General features: G+C 34.7%; 1 protein-coding gene across 1 annotated transcript in view; it reads left to right on the top strand.

The window, feature by feature from the left end:
* LOC107595150 (carboxypeptidase A6-like) overlaps positions 1–6,499 on the top strand; it is a 26,342-nt gene that overhangs the window by 18,789 nt on the left and 1,054 nt on the right. The gene's annotated exons all lie outside the window — the stretch shown is intronic.

Raw genomic sequence — 6,499 nt, 5'->3', positions numbered from 1 at the left:
TTCCTTCTGTTTGTCATTGTTCACGTCATGCTGATATTTAAATCACTGCAAAGCAAAAACAACAAAATGTTTATGCAGCATATGGTGGAATCCGAAAGACTGAGACCACTATTGAAAATGTTTGAATATATTTGAATATATCATAATTAGTGCTGTCAAACGATTAATCGCGATTAATCGCATCCAAAATCAAAGTTTTTGTTGACGTAATATATGTATGTGTACTGTGTATATTTATTATGTATATATAAATACACACACATGCATGTATATATTTAAGAAAAATTTTGTTTATATATGAAATATATTCATATATAATATAAATTATATGAATATAAATATATACATGTATTAATTATATGTAAATATTTTTAAAATATATACTGTATGTGTGTGTATTTATATATACATAATAAATATACACAGTGCACACACATATATTATGTAAACAACATTTTTTTATTTTGGATGCGATTAATCGTGGTTAATCGTTTGACAGCACTAAAAAAAAGTTTGTGTGTAAATGTGTGTCGGTTTTTTCCAGGTTTATATTTGATTTTGAATCCCAAATTTTGAATGTGGTGTAAGAATCAGATCATTCTTACACCCAGGCGAAAAAAAGTGCACTTCTATAATTGACTTTAAGTGCTCTATTTTTCACGCACTAATTTTGTACTTAATATACAAAAAATTATTCTTTAGTACTTCTTAAAGGGGTCATATGATGCTGCTAAAAATAACATTATTTGGTGTAAAGAAATGCGTTTATGCGGTTTAAGGTTAAAAAAACACATTATTTTCCACATACTGTACATTATTGTTTCTCTTCTATGCTCCGGCTTTCTGAAACGCGTCGATTTTTACAAAGCTCATCGGTCTGAAAAGCGAGGTGTGCTCTGATTGGCCAGCTATCCAGTGCGTTGTGATTGGCCGAATACCTCAAGCGTATGACGGAAATGTTACGTCCCTTACCATATTGTGATGATGCCCTGTCAGGCCGGAGCGATGATTCAAAAACATGAAAACCCATGACTGCATTTATGATCGGAGAAATGACAAACAAAATATTTGCTTTAAATATATAAAATATAAAAACTCTTTAAATATAAAAGACGTACTTACAGTTTTTGAGTCAGAACAGCCGACATTGTAGTCTACTCTCCCAGGATCAGGAAACGGTCCTCCATAAAATGTGCTGCACACATCTGAATATTTGGGTTGAACTGTTCTGGAACAGTGTTGTAAATACAACTTAACCACTGATTTCTAGTCGTGTCCATTTTTGGAAGACCAAACAAAGTAGTTTCGCTTTCACAACGAAACACAGCATCAAACACGGCGGGCTTGAGTGAGCAGAGACCGGGGGATAAAGTGAGGAATGGCCGGAGGGCTAGAGTGAGCAGAGGCGGCGGATTCGACGAAGGAGGCTTGCAGCATCCACGTGAGGACCCTGGGCTGGACTACGCTTTGTCCACGGTGAAAGCCGATCCGGCGATCCACAGCGCGAAGTTGATGTATTTCCTCAGCGACCAGCACGGATCAGCTCTAGGCATGACGAAGCAGATATCGTCCTCTTTTGGAAGGCCAAACAAAGTAGTTTCGCTTTCACAACAAATCACACAGTGTCTTCACGACATGGCGGCGGCGGCAACAACAATACTACAGTGAGAATCAAAGTTATGCCTTCTTTCTTTGCGTGAACATTTGGGCGGCGTTATGCAAATCTTCCCACATCGTGACGTAGACATGTGGGGGTGTGTTAGAACGAGCTGTTTTAGGTAGGCGTGGTTGACTCTTAACTTTTATAAAGAATATCTCTTTGGATTTGAGACTTTAGTCTTTGCAACTTTACACATCTTCTTTATGCACCAAGAGCTTGTTACAGTTCAAAGAGAAAGGAAAAATTTAAATCGCATCATATGACCCCTTTAAGATTACCTTAAGAACTACTAAAGATTAAGTTTTAGTACAAGTACAAAAATAGTGTGTGAAAATAAAACACTTTAAGTACATTATGGAAGTGCACTTTTCTTTTCTTTTTTGCCTGGCAACATTGAAGGTTTTTAGTGTTTTGTTTATTTGTGAGTGAGTCAGTGTATTTTGGGACCGTTTCATTCAGCGAGTCTCTAAATTCCTCCAAAATTAATCTGTATAATACATCAGCACGTGAACTAATATCAAAGAGTGCCTTTAGTTAAGTGATGTCCTTTTATGCTGATCTGGGTGTGGTTTTCTACACAAATAAACTGCTCTCAGATCAGCAGCTAACACTGAGTGAGACAAATATAGAATGAGATAGAGCTCAAAAGAGAGAGAGAGAGAGACATTAGTACCAGGTCTGTTGCAATACTTTCAGTATACCACTATGAGGCAGACCTACAGTGTGACACAGACCTAAAGCAGACTGACCCTGCCATAAACGCTATTACAGTTCAATTGTTCCCCTCAAGCCACCATCTCTCATCATTTTTCTCTTTCTGCTGTGCCCAATTAGACATTACACATAGTAACACTGCATCTTTCATATGCATTTTAAATTAAACCAATGCAATATTATGCAGTGAGTGAATCATCATTGTCAGTATACTATACTTACATAGACACAAAAAATAGCATACAACTATTGCTGCAGCAGTATGTATATATTTTTGACATAGAATACCTAGATGACCTATTGCACTGCTGTTCGAAAGTTTGGGTTAGAAAGATCTCTTTTTTTTTTTTTAAAGTTTCTTATGCTCACCAAGGTTGCATGCTTGTTTATTTGATCAAAAATACAGTAAAAACTGTAATATTGAGAAATATTATTATTACCATTTAAAATAACTGTTTTCTATCATAATATATTTTTTAAAAAGTAATTTATTCCTATGATGGCAAAGCTGAATTTTCAGCATCATTACTCCAGTCTTCAGTGTCACATGTTTCTTCAGAAATCATTCTAATAAATTGATTTGCTGCTCAAGAAACATTCTTATTATTATCAGTGTTGAAAACAGTTGTGCTGCTTAATATTTTGTGGAAACGGTGATATATTTTTGAAATCTCTTACCTTTTATAAATGTCTTTACTGCCGCCTTTGATCAATTTAATGCATCCTTGCTGAATAAATGAATTAATTTCTTTAAAAAAAATACTGATCTCAACCTTCATTTTCAAAATATGAAGTAAACAACAGAGCAAACAGAGCCCCCCAGAGATCTGTTTTATTAGTAGTAACAGCAGTAGTAGTAATGTAATAGAAATTATAAATGTATCTACCAAATAGTTACAAATAAAACAAAATTACTGCTTATTTCTGCATTTCCAGCTAAATTATCCCCCCCCCCCATTCACTGCATGGTTTCGTCCCATCCTACATAGCCTAGAGTCACGAGTGAGATAAGATGGTAAACTGTCAAATTAGAGATGTCTTCGAGTTCGAGGGGGGCAAACCGAGCAGGACGATTTGGGTAGTCGCACTTTTAAACACACAAGGTTCATAATGTAGAACATTTTTAACATTGTATGCTGTATGTAGCTAGCAAACAAGGAATACAGCTGTTAAGCTAATAGTCACATTTAGCTGAGTAAGATCCTGATTGAGAAATGTTGGATACTCCTGAAAATGCTGGTGGTGTTATGGGGTATCCTATTTATTATTTTAGGATTTTTTAGTTTGCCCCAGTGAAGCATTTCTATTAATATAACTGATTAAGTTGTCAAACTCATTCCATATCAGCAGAATAGTGTGGTACAGAAAGTCTATGTCCATAAAACGGGTACTGAAAGCATTATGTTACTGATACCTAATGGTCAAAAGCAATAGCAAAAGTAATAGGTCAATAAATTGCAGACAAAGATTTTGAATAGCTAGGCTGGCTTGCACACTATATTGCCAAAAGTATTGGGACACCCCCTTCTAATGAACAGGTTTGACTACTTTAGTAATTTCCGTGAGTACAAATCTTAATGTTTAAGCATATAATGCTATTCTAGGGAATTGTGTGCTTCTGATTTTATACCAATAGTTGTTGTAATTTTATGAACCGGACCCTTTTCTATTCTATCACGACAATGCCTCTTTGTATTAGGCAAGGTTAAAAAAAAAACGATTGATTCAGTCAGTGTGGAAGAACTTGACTGCTCTGCACAAAGCCAAGTCCTAATCCCAGCTCAACACCTCTGGTGTGAATTTAAATGCAGACCTTTAGCCAGAAACTCATCACCGAACACCAATGACTTGTACATGCATATGGACAAATGTATTGGCACACACCCTTCTTTAGAACAGAAAAAGGCACTTCTAATATACTATACAATATACTGTATGATTTGAATGAAATTTTCCGTATTTATTTGTTACAAATTTTTTACCAGTATTTTGAATTTTACACTGCATTGCATTGTGCTTTAGAGTTAACAAAAATGTTTGTAAAATTAATGGATAATTTCATGTGTAATGAGCTGCCAGTACTTTTTCTGTTATTTTACGGATTTATTTGAATTAAATAATTAAAGTGTAAATTTGGTGTTATTTGCGGCATAATTTATTTGTATTTAATTATTTTACAGTTTTTGTTTTGTTTAATCATATTTAATCATACTTTAAATTTAGTCAGTATTTTGTTATGTTATATTCATTAGTTTTTGTCAATTTTACTCTAATATGGCATCAAATTTTATCTAATGGCATTGAAAACAACATTTTAGTTAAAGATAAAGTATTAAAACCAAACAGTATACCATCAAACATTTGCTGTCAAACAGAATATCTTTGCTGGTCTTTTAGCTAAGTCAGCACTAAACCAGAACTAACCAGCTTCTAAAGTTGTATAGGTTCAGCAGGGTGTCACGATTATGTTCAGTTTAGTTCAGTTTCTGTCATGTCTGTTATGAGCTCTCATTAGTTACCATGGTTTCTGATTAGTTCATCCTTGTCCAGCTGTTCCTGCTTATTTCCCTCATTTACCTTGTGTGTACTTATAGTCCTGATTCTGTTCTATCCTTCATCGGTTATTAGCTTATGTTATGTGTTGTACCAAGTCAGAATCCTAAGTAAAGTCTGTTTGGAATTATTCATCGTCGTTTGCTGTCCTTATTCCTTGATGACCCGTGACACAGGGTTGAGTTTGCTTATTATCCACTTATCTTCTTCTTCTTCTGAGACCAAATTTTAAAGTGTATCTCCTCCTAGACCTTTAAAGCTGCAACCACCAAACTCGGCCCATACCTTCAGACTGGTCTGACTCGGGTTGCTATATCTTTTCTGACTGATCCGGCTTACGGTTTTCGTAAACCAGACTATCAAAACCACCTAAAATCCCATAGACTTTCATTGAGGGGGTCAAAACTTTTGTACGATGAATCTTATTTAAGCTTTCTATTGCTATAGCAAAGCTTAACAACTGCCTACTGAAAAAAAACTGCTAAAACCAGCCTAAGCTGATTGGCTGCTTTGGCTGGTCTCTCAAGCTAGTTTTAAAGTGGTTTTGGACACTTTTTTTTAGCAGGTCAGGCTGGTCTTAGCTGGTTTTCAGCTGATCTTTAGCTGTTTTTTTACTGAATCTGGTTTTAGTTGGATTAGCATAGAAACATGTTAACAACCTGCTAGTAACTTGCTAGTCATGTTAACAACATGACTAGTAACTTGCTAATCATGCTAACAAAATGTTAACACCATGCTAGTAACATGCTAATCATGTTAGAAACATGCTAGCAACTTGTTAAACATGCTAGAAACATGCTAGCATCATGCTCGTAACTAAAAAACAGTTTGAACCAGTCTAAACATTACAAACAGTTTTATCATTACTTGAACCCTCTGGTATTCCTCCCATACAGCAGTCAAAACAGACTGAAGGTATTAAGCATAATATTTTGAAATGAATGTGAAATGTGAATGTGAAATTTTGTTTCCATAATATTTGTTCTTCAATATTTTGTATTTCGAGGGGATTTCATGGTACTACACAATATTCACCTCTAAAGTCAATACAAATATTAGAAAAATACATGTAATCTTATTTTCAATTCATTTGCAATTAATTGGTGCCATCTGGTGGGAGAAATAAAGAAAATGTGTACATGTAATAATGTGGTGTAGCCAGTAGGTGCCTTTATAACACCTATATAAAAATACATATTACTGTGTATTCCCTAGTTGCTTATAGTATTTTCAGACACAATTACTTTTAATAGGTTTTGCATTTGAATCTATATTATTTAGATATGATCAAAGACTACAACATCATAGCTGACTTGTAGAATGTACCCCAAATTATTGCTCTGTATTTTCATATTCCTATGGTGGCCATTTTGATCATTCAAAATCAAGTGTGATTCTTTTTTTGCGAGTGTATATATAGCAAGTGCCTGTTTTTAACCATTTTTTCAGTTTTAAATGTTGGGAGACAGACTGATAGCTAGATGGCTGGCTGGACTGACGGACGGACAGATAGATAGATAGATAGATAGATAGATAGATAGATAGATAGATAGATAGATAGATAGATAGATA

Source organism: Sinocyclocheilus grahami, unplaced genomic scaffold (assembly GCF_001515645.1).
Source record: "Sinocyclocheilus grahami isolate Dianchi unplaced genomic scaffold, SAMN03320097.WGS_v1.1 scaffold197.1, whole genome shotgun sequence".
NCBI lineage: Eukaryota > Metazoa > Chordata > Actinopteri > Cypriniformes > Cyprinidae > Sinocyclocheilus > Sinocyclocheilus grahami.
Note: the sequence above shows the minus strand (reverse complement) of the source record. Positions and strands in the feature narration are given on the sequence as shown.